At 35.6% G+C, this 17,768-nt stretch overlaps 1 pseudogene across 1 annotated transcript in view; it reads left to right on the top strand.

Annotated features, from left to right (window-relative positions):
* Positions 1-858: 858 nt before the first annotated feature.
* LOC307057950 (platelet glycoprotein 4-like) overlaps positions 859-17,768 on the top strand; it is a 118,569-nt pseudogene continuing 101,659 nt past the window's right edge. Inside the window, exons 1-4 of the transcript in view lie at positions 859-863; positions 3,308-3,507; positions 5,323-5,413; positions 17,214-17,402. The product of the transcript in view is annotated as a platelet glycoprotein 4-like (transcript). The remainder of the gene's footprint in view (positions 864-3,307; positions 3,508-5,322; positions 5,414-17,213; positions 17,403-17,768) is intronic.

Genomic DNA, 17,768 nt, shown 5'->3' with positions numbered 1-17,768 from the left:
AGTTCAATATCCAAAAAAAAAAAAACACACACAAAACAAACAAAAAAAACAACCACTCAATCAAAAAATGTGCAGAAGATCTAAAACAGACATTTTTCCAAGGAGGACATACAGATGGCCAACAGGGACGTGAAAAGATAATCCATATTGCTAATAACTAGAGAAAAGCAAATCAAAACTGCAGTGAGGGATCACCTCACACAGTTCAGAATGACCACCATGAAAAAGTCTACAACTAATAAATGCTGGAGAAGGTGTGGAGAAAAGAGAACCCTCCTACACTGTTGGTGGGAATGTAAATTGGTGCAGCAATTATGGAAAACAGAATGGAAGTTTCTTAAAAAAAAGAAAAAATAGAGTTTCATTGGTTTTCATTTCATCAAATAGGTTTTCATTGTTACAGAAAAAAATCTTACCTTCAAAAATATTTTTATTTTTTCAGGGTCTTAGAGTTCTATGTCATTATCAAAAGCCTATATGAATACCTTATTCAAAAAATGTTATAGCTATGATGTGTACCTATGAAAATCTATAATTCACATATGACCTAATAAGAATCTTAGCATAACTGTTTAAAAATCACAACTCTGTGAACTGACCACATGTAAGAAAAGAGAATAGTTTCTAGAATTTGAGAACTCATCACAGTTTTTGTTTAATTTTTTGTTTGTTTGGAGGGGTTATGCTTTTACTTTTAAGGATATTAATTGGAGTATGGGAAAACATAAACATAATATTGACTCCTGTCCTAGTCTTGCTTGATAGGTTATATAAATTTTATTCTTAGAGGCTTTAACCTATCTCTATCTGGGATGAAAGCAGAGTGGATTAGATATAATTGATTTACTTGGAGAAGCAATGAAGTGAGTGTTAGAGAAGTTGGATTTGCAGCTAAAGTACATAAACAATAAACTCCTATTTACATGACAATGTTAAAGGAAATTATGATCAACTATGAGTCATCTTGTCTCATGATGTCAACAAAACAGAGTCTTTAGTGTCTGCTTGGATGCCTTAAATAATGGGAAAACGACCGTTTACTTTTCAGAAAAAGTTAATAGTTTGAGAGTCTTCCACGTGTTGAGGTGATCCTGCCTCTCCATCAGTTACACCCTGAATTCAGTTGAAGTTTGAAGTGGAGGAGGATGTCTCTCCTCAAACAGAACCACAGGCTTATTTGGCTTTTGTCTGCTAAAGTGAACTTGATGAAACTTTGATTGACAAGATGTGACATGGGTCAAAGCATAAAATTGCCCGGATTGAGATCTTAATGATATATATTCCAACCTATACCATTTCTGTGAAGACCTGGTACCTCCTTCAGAATATTCTCAGATCCAACATAAAAAAAAAAATAATAATAATAATTTAAGTTACTTTGCTTTGACAGGAGTACACAGAAAGCAATATTGGGCTAAATCTGAGGCAAATTGCTCCCTTTGACCTTATTAACCAACACTTTCTAAAATCTGTATATATTCTCATTTTTAAACCAAAAATTGAGTGATTATGTTCTCTTTTTAAAATTACATTCTAAGCAAAGGCCTCAGTTTGAAGGATTTTTCCCTTAGTGAGTGCCATCTACTGGTATAGCATTGTAAGTACAACCAAGTAAACTAGAATTTGGGTCACAATTATTTTTGCTATTATTTCAATTACATATACATCAATCTTCCTGAAAATTAAAGTATTTTAATTTTAAATGTTAATAATATGTAATCTAAGTTTTAAATACAATTATCTAAGCGAAAAAGTAACTGACTACTAATAGACTGTCCTGGCTGCTGTTTCAGATTTTTATATTCTTTGTATGTCTACAGTACTCCAAGAACAGTAAATAATAAAACTTTGATGAAATTATATTAGAAATAAGATATTTCTATCTTTTTGTGAATTCCCTTTTTAAAGAATATGAACAATTAACTTATTTATTCAAAAATATTTACCAAGTACTTACCATATACCAGACACTGCTTGGGGATACAAAACACACATAATACCTATCTTATAGGAATTTACTTTTTTATTATACCTGATTGAAATCAGGTCAGGTTTTCTTTGGTTTGTTTTGATTTTTACACTTCAGTTTCATGTTTTTTCAGTCTTTACCTTAGTTAGATAACAACAGCTATCTACTGTAGCCTCACAAAGCAGACGTTCAAATATATGATAGAGCAATGAATAATATATACCCTATTTCATCTCAGTAAATATCTTGTACTTGCAAAAGATTTTTTTCCATAATAATCGCCCTTCACCTCATTCCTAAAAAGTAGTTGGTACTTTCCAGGAGCTTAGAACTAATGAGTATATAGTGTATGGGGCAGGGATGGAGGGGAACTGATCTCCAAAGTGGAAATTGTATTCCATTAGCTATCTTTAATTCTCATTAAAATACTGGAAATTATGGAAAAGCCAGTACAGGAAAGTGTGTGCACTTTGAACAGTCTTTCTAAGATAAGAAAACGTGCTCTTACTGTTCCCCTGTTTAAACCTCTCTGCTGTCTCCTCCTGACTATCAGGATAAAAGCTAAACATTTAAGTATGGGAAGCAACCCTTTTATGTTCCAGATGTTGCCTGTTACAGTCGCTTTATTTCCACCACTCTCCTTACTCCTTAAACCAACTATATTGAAACATCTGCATTTCTAAAATTACACCTGGTTCCTACTTCTTACCTAATACATGCTATTTTCTACGCTATTTTACCTAACTAAACTCCTCTTTGTCATTCAGACCACTTATGTGGAATTGTATCTTTTTTAAAAAAATTTTTATTGGAGTATGGTTGCTTTACAATGCTGTGTTAGCCTCCACTGCACAACAAAATGAATCAGCCATACACATACAGATACCCTCCCTTTTGGACTTCCCTCCCATTTAGGTTACCACAGTGCATTAGGTAGAGTTCCTTGTGCTGTACAGTAAGTTCCTATCAGTTGTCTATTTTATACATAGTATCAATAATGTATACGTGTCAATCCCAGTCTCCTATCTTGTCCATTATCCCCACCACAACCATCCCAAGCCTGGCTTTGTTCCTGTTCTGTGTTTTCCCACAGAATCTGTGTAACCCACTATAATAACACGTATTCCTTCTCCTCTGCTATGCACGCCAAAGATTCCTCTTCTCAGCTTTGCTAGAGGCTTAGCATTGGCCTACTGATCATTTTAACCTACTTGTTTAGCCTAATTTCTGACATAGTTTATGCACTCAAAAATGATTTGTTGCATGAATGAACGGCATTTGAGATTTAATGTTCACTTGCAACAATTATTTTGAATTTTATTTACTTTTGTTTTTCAGAGTTTGTTATCTAGCCAAGGAAAATATAACGTGGGACACCGAGACCCACACAGTCTCTTTTCTGCAGCTCAATGGTACCATCTTTGAACCCTCACTATCAGTTGGAACCGAGAATGACACTTTCACTGTTCTCAATCTGGCTGTAGCAGTGAGTAGACAAACAGCGAAATTACTGGTTTTGAACTACTTCAGAATCCTCTGTAATTAATCTCATGATTAGAACTACTATTAGATATCATTTATTTTGTCATTTTAATGAAAATGTGTTCTGATGACATTATTTTGAATTATGACCCTTTGGGAAGATGACAAAATCATGTAATAATCAACTGAATTAGAAGACCACTTAAAGTGTATCATTTTAAAAAGTAGGATTTAACTTTGAAAGTCTCCAGAGAAATGTATTCATTCAGAGATGAAGAAACAAAAACAATACACTTTTAGTCCTGGCAAGATTTGGCAGTCATTTTAAAGATATAGTTGACAACTCTTTTATTAAGCTTAACTCTAGTATTTTCCATTTATTTGTTAAAAATCTCATACTGCAATTGGTGTCTTAAACCGTGATTTCTTTTTTGGAGACTGCACCCCATCTCTATCCAAATGTATTTATTCAAGGAGTACTCAATTTACTTATCAAAAGATCAAGCTCTTCTATGTTTCAAAAGAGAACTTTGAAAGAACTATTGTGGGGCTATAAAGATCCATTCTTGAGCTCGATTCCACACCCTATTACTACTACAGTTAGTGTGTTTTATCCTGTGAGTACCAAATATGAATGTCGATATTGTTAGACTTTAACTGGATAAATATGGTGGCATTGGCAATTCATAATTTTATTATTTAGTGTGTATTTCTGATCTGGGAATACATATTCTAATTACTTAAAAGTCTCTATCTCACATGAACTCAGCTATACTAGTTGGGAAAATTTATGTATCTGAATTTAACAATTAAAATTAAGAAGCTGACATTTAATCAAGTTTCCATTATTTGACAAATACATAAATTGTCTAAAATTAGATTGTAAGCTAGTAAGGCTTTGAATATAGTTTTGGCTTTGATTTCCTATCTATAAGTAATCAAGCTTAATGCCATATTTTTGTGTTAAATGTATTTATCATATCATTCCTCCTTCTCTAGACCTCTTACAAATTTGTTTTAATATAAACTTAAAAGTTACCCAAAATTTACACAAGAATGGTAACTCAGCAATGTCATATGTTCATAAAATTAGTAGATATGAACTCCTAGTAATCTACAAATGTCATGAAATAGCAGTTAGGAGATTAAAAAATGTGAACTTGGTGATGTATTTAGTTATAGCTTAACATTTTGAGTCACGAATAGAACAAGATGACTATTGGACTGAAAAATTGAGTATGATTTCACTTGTCACTATATGAGATATTTGTTATATTTTCTAATTCATTGCTGTTATTCTATTTTAGATGGTTTTTAGGATTGTAAGCTTATATATCAATTAAATATAAGTATAGAAAGCCTTGAGGAATAATGAATTCAGTTACTATTATTTAACTCAAATACTCTTCTTTCCTTGGCTAATTCTGTTTTTAATTCTATGTACCTAATCTTTAGTAACCACTTATTTAGAGATCATAACATTGAGAAAGCTTCTAGAAATCTGTCATTGTTCTCATAGGTTTTGTTCACTATCCCCTCACCTCAATATAATAGGAGTAGTGATCACAATGGCCTTTCTGGCTTAATTATGACAAAGAGTGCTGGAGTTTGATCACGCCAGATTCTGATATTTGTTTTCTACCTTTGTCTCAGCATCTACAGTTATTTCTAGGCACCTTTTACATTCTGTCTTTTTAAAATGTGAAAGACCAATAACTTAAAAACTTTATTGCATATATATTTCAAATCACATAAAATAATTATGAACAACCAGTGTTTGAGAAATGCAAAAGTGAGTTAATTACATATTTTATAACTTGGAAAATATGGCTTTTTCTAGAAGTAATTTTTTCTTATATGCATCTTTTCAGACCACAATACTTCAGATGGAGTTTATAAAGTTTTCAATGGAAAAGACTACATAAGCAATATTGCCATAATTGACACATTTAAAGGCATAAAGTAAGTATTCACACGAAGTGTGTGTGTGTCACTAGGATAGTCTAAGGCAGGCAAAAACTTATTTAACAACTGGTAAGGCACAGGCACCAACCTATGGAACAGACCTGCCTGTATCTCAGTCCTAGAAACTCCCATTCTGCCAGGTGTTAACCGTTTAGTTGTGATGACTGGTCCTACTAGTGCATAGGTTCTGAGTATCAGCCCCACTTGAGGGTTGACCTTTATGCACAGGGTCTCTTATATAAAGAAATCTAAAGGGACTACTTCCATCTCTGCTGCATAACTAGCGTTATTTTGCACTCATACAATTACATAACTGCAAATGAAAAGGAAGAAAGTCAATATGTCAACTTATCATCCAACAGGTAGGAAAATATATCTTACTGTTGTTTTATTTCTTTTCTGAGCATGAAGTATAAAAATTGTTCATTCCAGGGACATGACTAAATATGTCTATAAAGATGGAAGCTAAATGAATCCATGCCAATGCTTTCATGACTTTCCCCTTCAAAATTTTCTTGAAATAATTTTATATATTGATAACTCAGCTTTTTAAAACTTTATCAATATGAAAATGGAATTACTATTTCCTGCTCTAACACTGACATATTAAACTTGATAAAGAGCACGCCTCCTGTGAAGTAGCAGTAGAATGAGATACGTTCATATAGCCATGATTTCCTACTTTTCCCTAGCTCCTGACTGTTTATCTGGAGACACCTAATTCATATGTCTAAAATAGGAAGAATCTCAATAAATATCAAGGAAAAAGCCTTTTCTCCTCAAAGTTAAAAAGAGTTTTACATCAGTGATTTCCTGACGAAAAATAAAGTAATCAAAATCAAGAGATGAAATCTTTTTAATAATTAAGTAACCATTACCTCACACTGAGTTCCTATCTAAAATTTGCATAAAACAGTTAAATACTCACTCATGTAATCCTTTTTCTTCTATAGAGTCCATAGTCACATTTTTTTATAGAAAAGTTTAATGGAGGAAAACAAACACTTCTAAATGCTCATTTTAGGGGATATCACATAGTGTTTGTATACTGAGGAAAGTGAGCATTTCTTCCATTTCAATATTACAGAGAGGTTTTGAAGAGAGTTACTATATGCTCCTAATAGGAGTAAGAATTTCAGATGAGTTTAAGATTGTGATAAGATTAATTTAACTGACCACGGCAAGACTGAACATGATTAATAGCTTATTCTGTTTAAAAAAGAAGCAACAGCTTGCCTTGACATCTTACTGGATGGTATGTTAGGAGTTTGAAAAACCTGTTTTCCATCATCAAAAAGTGGCAAACTATCTCTACTGTTATATGTATATATACCAGGAAACAATACAAACATCTTAAGTAGATACCAGAGTATAAATTAATAAACTTTGCCCTACTCTAATGTCAGTTCATGAAAGAGTTAAAAGAGGGGAAAAGTATAAATTATCTGCATGTTTCCAATCGCTGTTGATCAAACATCTGCTTCTTTCTGTCCTCCTCCACACTGCCTTCTTCTCCCTCATACTGAGTTTGCATCAGTTATCCACTTAATATTTTCCTCCTATTCAGTTGAACACTCAACATACTATGATACAATCCACTTCTCCCATTGCAACAAAAAAAAACTTAACCCTAAGGAGAGATCTAAATTTCTGATAAATATTTCTCAAAATTTTTTTGAAGAACTCTGGCTGCTCCAAATTGTTCCTAACTAACATTTGGCAGTTTTTATTTTTTAATCTGGCCGCTTAATGGTAACAGGCACTTCATTTATCTCAACAAGATGAAAACTTCAAACAAAACATAGACCAAATGATTTAGAATATTTCTTAAACTTAGCATTTGTCACATCTAGTCTAATCAATATTTATTATTTTAGCAGAAGTACTGAATCATAATAGACAAAGTTATGTGAGGTGATGTTCTTGGAATAACAATGTTCATTTCCTTTTTTTATTCCTAAGGCTTGTCTCTTAGTGGGCAAGCGATAGTGACATGATTAATGGTACAAGTAAGGGCATTTGTTTTGTTGTAATAATCACCTCCTTTCTCCCATAAACCCACCATCGTACCTACAATGTTCTGGAGGGGTATGCATTTACCTGTCTTTATATCCCTACAACATAATTCAGAATCTCTGTTCTTATACAGGCTTAGTAAATGTCTGTCTAATGTGACTGAATTTCTCAAGATTAACCACTGAGGATAAACCTTTACTGCATTCCTAGGGAAATGTTTGCTTTGTAAAAACTTTACTTAATTAACTGCCTTCCTGGCCGCAGAAGTAAGGGGTTAGAAAAACTTAGAGTAGTAGTTACTGTTCACATGTTTTGTATAAACTGTATAGATAATAATTTATAATGGTAAGAATTTAAAAATCAATATAATTACAAAAGGTAAAACACATCCAAGGGGAGGTTTCAGTATGAAGTAGAATCAGTGAACTTGCAAGTAGAGCCATCTATTTTGAATAAGATGATCAGAATTACAGAGAAAAGAACAACAGAGGCAACAAAAACAAGGTTACATATGTACTAACCAATGTACTAACCATGAAAAATGTATGCACAAATGAACATTCCGAATTAGAGTTGGGAAGAAAGAAGGTGCTATGAACTTAGATTTAAAGTATAGTTAGATCCAATTTATTATTCTCCTTGAAGAAAAGCAAAGTACACATATGCCTATTAGTTTAAGAATTAAGGTATAAAAAGCAAGGGGAATCAAAATGAGGTAATTAAAATCAGAGGTGAGCTTTCAGCTACTAAGAAATATCAACAGAAGCAGAGCATAATGTTTACAAAGCTGGTGAGGCAATACTTTATAGGAAAATATATAATGAAGATGAAAAATGTTAAAACAAAGTTATGTAAAAGGTAGGGAATAAAAAGGAAACACGGGGAATGTTCATTTTCATAAAGGTATTGCTGAGTTTTGCATATTTAATTTTGTTAACACTCTTCTAGGAAAAAAAAACCCCCAGCAAAACCACCGTTGAGCTTGATTAGTAGAGCTTTGAGCCATGGGGATGGGTGAAGAGATTCCTTTCCAAGTGATGCATTTGTGTGAATAAACTGTCAGGTGTCCCAATACCACTAACTTTAGTAATTTCCTAAGAATAAACTTCAATCCTTCGATACAGAGAAAAATATACTGTGCTTCTGTTAAATAGTATTCTTTATGAGTTTAAAAAATGTATTTAAAAACTTTGTCCAGGGCTTCCCTGGTGGTGCAGTGGTTGAGAGTCCGCCTGCCGATGCGGGGGACATGGGTTCATGCCCTGGTCCGGGAAGATCCCACATGCCGGGGAGCAGCTGGGCCCGTGAGCCATGGCCACTGAACCTGTGTGTCTGGAGCCTGTGCTCCACAACGGGAGAGGCCACAACAGTGAGAGGCCCACGTACCGCAAAAAAAAAAAAAAAAACTTTGTCCAAAACTAAGAAGTAGTGTAGTTTTAAAACAGGAATTGGAGGATTCATTAATGACCATAATATAAATACATGAGCATCAGGCATGAAGTTAAAAGTATCTAAGAGGAAAATAGAAGTAAAACAAACAAGGAGCGGGGGTAGTTTGGACAGGCCAGGGACTCAGACAGAATCTGTGTGAGAGAGCCTGTTGGTTATGGCACTAGGAAAATAGACTGATAAAATGGAAAAATTCCAACATTTTTATCACGATTTAGAAGTACTTCCTATACCTTCTTTAATAAGCTAAAAGAGACATAAAATGAAATTATTGATTTACATTTGAATGTATTTAAAAAAAAAGAGTCCTGCTAGTATCCACTATCTTAGGGTCATGACCCATGGTACTTTATGGTATCATTATGACATAATCTTCAATGATACTTCAGATGATTTTTAAGGCTTTTTGATATATTATTTTCCTTTAATGGCTAAGGTGTTGGGAAGGCAGTTGTAGACAATGCCTATTTAGGGACCTATCTGGGAAGTTTAAGTTAACCTACAGTATCCCATTATCTCAATGTCAGAATCAAGTTCACTGTGATATTCTGTTATATTTCACTTAACATAAGAGTATAAGTGAAATGTAAGAAGTTTCCAAGGTGCAGTTACAAGAAAAAGAGTGTGGTATTCATAACTAAAGGATGGGTCTTACTGTTTTGAACAAACACATTCAGTGGTGGCTCATTTTACTGATATTCATTTGTGGAGTAAATGGAGGAATTATCTAGTTATTTCTTCTTATATCCAGTGTGTGCCATGGATCTTAACAATTGTAGAGGTTCAATAAACTCAACAAATGCCCTTTTTATTTTGATGTATACATTTTCAAACTATTTGCATGAAATTCTGTTTAGTGAGAGAACTTCAATAAATGATTTATAAAACATTGATCAGCCATAAGGTTAGGTGAATGTATCACAGTTGAAAGTAAGAACAATATTTACCAAAAGAACTTGTAAAGGAAGCTCAAGGTAAGGAAATTGCCACTCTACTGATTGGGTAGAAAAACACAATCACAGTTTTAACAACATGTGATTTTGCCACTGTTGTTTTTAAAACTTTCATTTATTTTTAAGGAGTGGGGAAATTTAATACAAAATTGAATACCATTGAATATGTATAGTATACAGACTTGTTGAATATGGTAGCAGCTAGTAACCTGTGACTATTAAGCACCTGAAATGTGACTGGTACAAACTGAAATGTGCTATAAGTATAAAGTACACACTGGATCTTTAGATTTTGTTAATTTTTATATTGATTATACACTAAAATGATATTATTTTGGATATACTGGGTTAAATAAAATATAACTGATATTTTTATCAGTTTTAAATGTGGCTACTGGAGGATTTAAAAATTACATGTATACAAATTTCTGGATTGATTGGCTGGTAAGATTGCAGGATAGAAGGAGGTGAGCTCACCCCTTCTTTCAAAAACACCCAAATCACAACTAACTGCTGAACAACCATCAACCAAAACAAAAAACAAACAAAAAAAAAAAACACTAGAAACTTCCAAAAAGGATACCCTACATCCACCGACAAAGAAGAAGCCACAACAAGACAGTAGGAGGGGCACAATTGCTATAAAACTGAATCCCATACCTGTCAGGTGGGCAACCCACAAACTGGAAAATAATAATACCAGAGAAGTTCTCCCTCAGGATTGAAAGTCCTGAGCCCCACACCAGGCTTCCCAGCCTGGGGGTCTGGCAAAGGGAGGAGGAGCCCCCAGAGAATCTGGCTTTGAAGGGCCACGGTGTTTGACTGCAGGAATTCCACAGGACTGGGGGAAACAGAAGCTCCACTCTTGGAGGGCACACACAAGGTCTCAGGCACACCAGGACCCACAGAAAAAAGCAGTAACATCATATGACTCTGGGCCAGACCTACCTGTCAGGATTGGAGGGCCTCCTGCTGAGGTGGGGGGCAGCTGTGGCTCATGGTGGAAACAAAGACATTGGCAATGGCAATTCTGGTGAGTTCTTATTGGCATGAACCCTCCTGGAGGCTGCCATTTCCTCCCCAAGGCCTAACCTGACCGAACAGACTGTAAGCCCCAATGCTGGGACGCCTCAAGCAAAACAATGAAGAAGGCAGGAACACAGCCACACCCATCAGCAGACAGGCTGCTTAACATCTTCATGAGCATTGCCCTGCTCACCAGAGGGACAAAACCCAGCTCAACCCACCAGTGGGCAGCAACAAGACCCTTGCACCAGGAAGCCTGCATAAGCTGCTTGGACAGCCTCATACACCAAGGGGCAGAGAGCAGAAGCAAGAACTACAATCCTGCATCCTGCAGAATGGAAATTGCAATCACAGCAAATTAGACAAATGAAATGGCAGAGAAGTATGTCCCAGATGAAGGGACAAGATAAAACCCCAGAAGAACAACTAAGTGAAACAGAGATAGGCAATCTATCCAAAAAAGAATTCAGAGTAGTGACAGTGCACATGATCCAATATCTAAGAAAAAGAATGGAGGCACGGATCAAGAAGATGCAAGAAATGTTTAACAAAGAACTAGAAGAACTAAAGAACAAACAAACAGAGATGAAGAATACAGTAACTGAAATGAAAAATACACTAGAAGGAATGAATAGCAGAGTAACTGAGGGAGAAGAACGGATAAGTGAGCTGAAAGATGGAATGGTGGAAATCACTGTGGCAGAATAGAATAAAGAAAAAAGAATGAAAAGAAATGAAGACAGTCTAAGAGACCTCTGGGACAACATTAAACACACCAACATTCACATTATAGTGGTCTCAGAAGAAGAGAGAGAGAAAGGACCCAAAAAATTACTGGAAGAGATAATAGCTGGAAACTTCCCTAACATGGGAAAGGAAACAGTCACCCAAGTACAGGGAGCACAGAGTCCCAGGCAGGATAAACCCAAGGAGGAACATGCTGAGACACATAGTAATCAAATTGACAAAAATTAAAGACAAAGAAAAAATATTAAAAGCAGCAAGGGGAAAACAACACATAACATACAAGGTAACTCCCATAAGATTATCAGCTGATTTCTCAGAAGAAACTCATTCAGCTGATTTCTCAGTTGATTTCTCTGCAGTCCAGAAAGGAGTGGCATGACATATTTAAAGTGATAAAAGGGAAGAACCTACAACCAAGAATACTCTACCCAGCAAGGCTCACATTCAGATGCAAGAGAGAAATCCAAAGCTTTACAGACAAGCAAAAGCTAAGAGAATTCAGCATCACCAGACCAGCTTTGCAACAAATGCTAAAGGAACTTCTCTAAGTGGGAAACACAAGAGAAGAAAAGGACCTACAAAAACAAACCGAAAACAATGAAGAAAATGGTCATAGGAACATACATATCAATAATTACCTTAAACGTGAATGGATTAAATGCTCCAACCAAAAGACACAGGCTTGCTGAATGGAAACAAAAACAAGACCCATATATATGCTGTCTCAAGAGACCCACTTCAGACCTAGGGATACACACAGACTGAAAATGAGAGGATGGAAAAGGGTATTCCATGCAAATGGAAATCAAAAGAAAGCTGGAGTAGGAATACTCATATCAGACAAAATAGAGATTAAAGATTGTTACAAGAGACAAGGAAGGACACTACATAATCATCAAGGGATCAATCCAAAAAGATATAACAATTGTAAATATATATGCACCCAAAATAGGAGCACCCTAATATATAAGGCAAATACTAACAGCCATAAAAGGAGAAATTGACAATAACACAATAATAGTGAGGGACTTTAATACCCCATGTTCATCAATGGACAGATCATCCAGAAAGAAGACCAAAGGAAACACAGGCTTTAAAATACAAATTAGACCAGATGGACTTAATTGATATTTAGAGAGCATTCCAGCCAAAAGCAGCAGAATATACTGTTCCAAGTGCACATGGAACATTTTCCAGGATTGATCACACATTGGTCCACAAAATGAGCCTCGGTAAATTTAAGAAAACTGATATCATATCAAGCATCTTTTCCAGCCACAATGCTATGAGATTAGAAATCAACTATAATAAAAAAAAAACTAAAAAAAAAAGACACAGTTTGAGGCTAAACAACATGCTACTAAACCAATGGATCACTGAAGAAATCAAAGAGGAAATAAAAAAAATATCTAGAGACAAATGAAAATGAAAACCTGACAATCCAAAAGCTATGGGAAGCAGCAAAAGCAGTTCTAAGAGGGAAGTTTATAGCAATACAATCTTACCTCAGGAAACAAGAAAAATCTCAAATAAACAACCTAACCTTACACTTAAGCAATTGGAGAAAGAAGAATAAACAAAACCTGAAGTTAGTAGAAGGAAAGAAATCATAAAAATCAGAGCAGAAATAAATGAAATACAAATGAAGAAAACAATAGAAAAGATCAATAAAACTAAAAGTTGGTTCTTTGAAAAGGTAAACAAAATTGATAAACCTTTAGCCAGACTCATAAAGTAAAAAAAGGGAGAGGGCTCAAATCAATAAAATTAGAAGTGAAAAAGGAGAGAAGTTACAACAAACACCACAGAAATACAGAGAATTATAAGAGACAACTACAAGCAAATATATGTCACTAGCTGGACAATCTGGAAGAAATGGACAAATTCTTAGAAGGGTAAAGTCTTCCAAGACTGCATCAAAAAGAAATAGAAAATATCAAAAGATCAATCACAAGTACTGAAATTGAAACTGTGATTAAAAACTCTCAAGAAACAAAAGTCCAGGATCAAATGACTTCACAGGCGAATTCTATCAAACTTTTAGAGAAGAGTTAACACCTCTCCTTCTCAAACTATTCAGAAAGTTGCAGAGGAAGGAATACTCCCAAACTCATTCTATGAGGATACCATCACCCTGATACTAAAACCAGACAAAGACAACACAAAAAAAGAAAATTACAGGACAATATCACTGATGAACATAGATACAAAATTCCTAAACAAAATACAAGCAAACCAAATCCAACAATATATTAAAAGGACAACACACATGCTAAAGTGGGATTTATCCCAGGGATGCAAGGATTTTTCAATATCTGCAAATCTATCTGTGTGATACACCATGTTAACAAATGGAAGAATAAAAACCATATGATCATCTCAACAGATGCAGAAAAAGCTTTTGACAAAATTCAACATCCACTTATGATAAAAAACTCTCCAGGAAGTGGCTATAGAGGCAACCTATCTGAACATAATAAAGGCTATATATGACAAAAATACAGTTAACATGATACTCAATGGTGAAAAGAGGAATGCATTTCCTCTAAGATCAGGAACAAGACAAGGATGTCCACTCTTGCCACTATTATTCAACATAGTTGTGGAAGCCCTAGTCATGGCAATCAGAGAAGAAAAAGAAATAAAAGGAATCTAAATTGGAAAAGAAGAAGTAAAACTGTCACTGTTTGCAGATGACATGACACTACACATAAAAAATCCTAAAGATGCTAACAGAAAACTACTAGAGCTCATAATGAATCTGGTAAAGTTGCAAGATACAGAATTAATACACAGAAATCTCTTGCATTTGTATACACTAACACGGAAAGATCAGAAAGAGAAATTAAGGAAACAATGCCATTTACCACTTCATCAAAAAGAATAAAATACCTAGGAATAAACCTACCAAAAGAGACAAAAGACCTATACTCTGAAACTATGAGATGCTGATGAAAGAAAGTGAAGATGACACAAACCAAAGGAAAGATATACCATGTTCTTGTATTCAAAGAACCAATATTGTCAAAATGACTATACTACATAAGGCAATCTACAGATTCAATGCAATCCCTATCAAATTACCAATGGCATTTTTCACAGAACTAGAACAAAAATTTCAAAATGTGTATGGAGACACAAAAGACCCTGAGTAGCTAAAGCAATCTTGAGAAAGAAAAACGAAGCCGGAGGATCAGGCTCCCTGACTTCAGACTATACTACAAAGCTACAGTCATAAAAACAGAAATATAGATCAATGGAACAGGCCAGAAAGCCCAGAAATAAACCCACACACCTGTGGTCAATTAATCTACAACAAAGGAAGCAAGACTGCATAATGGAGAAAAGACAGTATCTTCAATAAATAGTGCTGGGAAAACTGGACGGCTACATGTTAAAAAAATGAAATTAGAGCATCCTTTAACACCATACAAAAATAAACTCAAAATGGATTAAAGGGCTTCCCTAGTGGCGCAGTGGTTGAGAGTCCGCCTGCCGATGCAGGGGACACGGGTTCGTGCCCCGGTCTGGGAGGATCCCACATGCCGTGGAGCGGCTGGGCCTGTGAGCCATGGCTGCTGAGCCTGCGCGTACGGAGCCTGTGCTCCGCAATGGGAGAGGCCACAACAGTGAGAGGCCCGCGTACCGCAAAAAAAAAAAAAAAAAAAAAAAAATGGATTAAAGACCTAAATGTAAGACCGGATACTATGAAACTCTCAGAGGAAAACATAGGCTGAACACTCTCTGATGTAAATTACAGCAATATTTTTTCTGAGCCATCTCCTACAGTAATGGAAATCACAAGAAAAATAAATAAATCCTAAATGAACTCAGAGGCTTTTGCACAGCAAAGTAAACCATAAACAAAACGAAAAGACAACTCAGAGAATGGGAGAAGATATTTGCAAACAATGCAACCAACAAGGGATTAATGTCTAAAATCTTCAACAGCTCATGCAGCCCAATATCAAAAAAAAAAAACCAACCCAATCAAAAATTGGGCAGAAGATCTAAATAGACATTTCTCCAAAGAAGACATACAGATGGCCAAGAAGCACATCAAAAGATGCTCAACGTCATCAATTATCAGAGAAATGCAAGTCAAAACTACAAAGAGATATCACCTCTGGGCTTCCCTGGTGGTGCAGTGGTTTAGAGTCCGCTTGCCGATGCAGGGGACGCATGTTCATGCCCCGGTCCGGGAAGATCCCACGTGCCGTGGAGCAGCTGGGCCTGTGAGCCATGGCCGCTGGGCCTGAGCGTCCAGAGCCTGTGCTCCGCAACAGGAGAGGCCACAACAGTGGGAGGCCCGCATACCACAAAAAATAAATAAATAAATAAAGAGATATCACCTCACACTGATAGGAATGGCCATCATCAAAAAATCCACAAATAGGGCTTCTCTGGTGGCGCAGTGGTTGAGAGTCCGCCTGTCGATGCAGGGGACACGGGTTCATGCCCGGGTTTGGGAAAATCCCACGTGCCGTGGAGCGGCTGGACCCATGAGCCATGGCCGCTGAGCCTGTGCATCCGGAGCCTGTGCTCTGCAACGGGAGAGGCCACAACAGTGAGAGGCCCATGTACCACACACACACAAAAAAATCCACAAATAAAGCCTGGGGAGGTTGTGGAGAAAAGGAAACCTTCCTACACTCTTGGTTGGAATGTAAACTGGTACAGCCACAATGGAGAACAGTACAGTGGTTCCTTAAGAAACTAAAAATAAAGCCACCATATGGTCCAGCAATCCCACTCCTGGACATATATCCGGAGAAAAACGTGGTTCAAAAGGATACATGAACCCCAATGTTCATTGCAGTGCTGTTGACAATAGCCAAGACATGGAAGCAACCTAAATGTCCATGGACAGATGAATGGATAAAGAAGATGTGGTACATATATACAGTGGAATATTACTCGGCCATTAGAAAGTATGAAATAATGACATTTGCAGCAACATGGACGGACTTGGAGATTATTATACTAAGTGAAGTAAGTCAGATAAAGACAAATACCATGTGATATTGCTTATATGTAGAATCTAAAAAAGAAATGATACAAATGAACTTATTTACAAAACAGAAACAGACTCACAGCTTAGACAACAAACTTAGGGGTTATGGTGGACACGTAGTAAACAATGGAGCGTAGGAGACATACAATAAACACCCACATACACGCACCCCAGCAAGTGAGCAGCCTTTCTCTCCAGGATTAAGCTTTGGAAGATTGAAACTTTATGTTTATTTCATTTAAACTGGGCACAAATAAAGGATTTGAGGGAGTCATATAAATATTTAGTCCATAGAGGAAACTAACTATGAGAAACGTCTTCAATATAAATACTCTCTGGTAGTTCATAAGCAAAAAATAATCTCAGAAGCTTTTGAAAACAAAGATAAGAATAACTCATACTCAAGTAGAGTTCTGCTAAGCCTTAAAATTTCCCAAGATTTTTTTCCCTAAGATTTAAGCATGAATTCTAACAAGATTATATCTAATTTTTGTAAGTGAAAGCAATAATATAAACTTAAAAATAGGAAAAAATGGATCTCCAGAATGAAGTTCAGTTTCCCAGAATGAAGCTCTTTCTTATCTGTGTTTAGGTCATTCTATGCTGTGTTTGAAGCCAAAATTGATCTGATAGGAATCCCTTTGTATAGATTCATTTTTCCATCCAGGGCTTTTGCATCTCCACTTCAAAATCCAGGCAACCATTGTTTCTGCACAGAAAAAAATTACCTCCAAAAACTATACCTTATATGGTGTGCTAGATGTTAGCAAATGCAAAGAAGGTGAGTACAAGTTCTCAGTGTCACTGTCCATGGCATAATTTGCATTATTCTTTAAAATGTAAACTTCACCTGGGATTCCTTTCCACTAGAAATTTAAAGTGAGAATGCAATAAGGGCAGAAAGTTAGGGTGATGGTAGGATATTTTTGTTCTGATTTTTGTACCACTTTCAAGCTCCCAGTTGTTTTGGTGTTGCAAAACTTAGTTACTGTTAGGTAAAACCATACTGATATTTCCCAGTGTTACTTTGGATAATATAACTTTAGGTCCTTCATGCATTTTTAAATTGGATTATTTATTTTTTTGAGTTATGTGAATCCCTTGTATATTTTGGATGTTAATCACTAATGGGATATGTGGTTTGCAA

The sequence above is a fragment of the Hyperoodon ampullatus genome (assembly GCF_949752795.1).
Source record: "Hyperoodon ampullatus genome assembly, chromosome: 9".
In the NCBI taxonomy this organism is placed as follows: Eukaryota; Metazoa; Chordata; class Mammalia; order Artiodactyla; family Ziphiidae; genus Hyperoodon; species Hyperoodon ampullatus.
The sequence above is the reverse complement of the archived record's forward strand: the minus strand, read 5'-3'. Positions and strand labels throughout refer to the sequence as shown.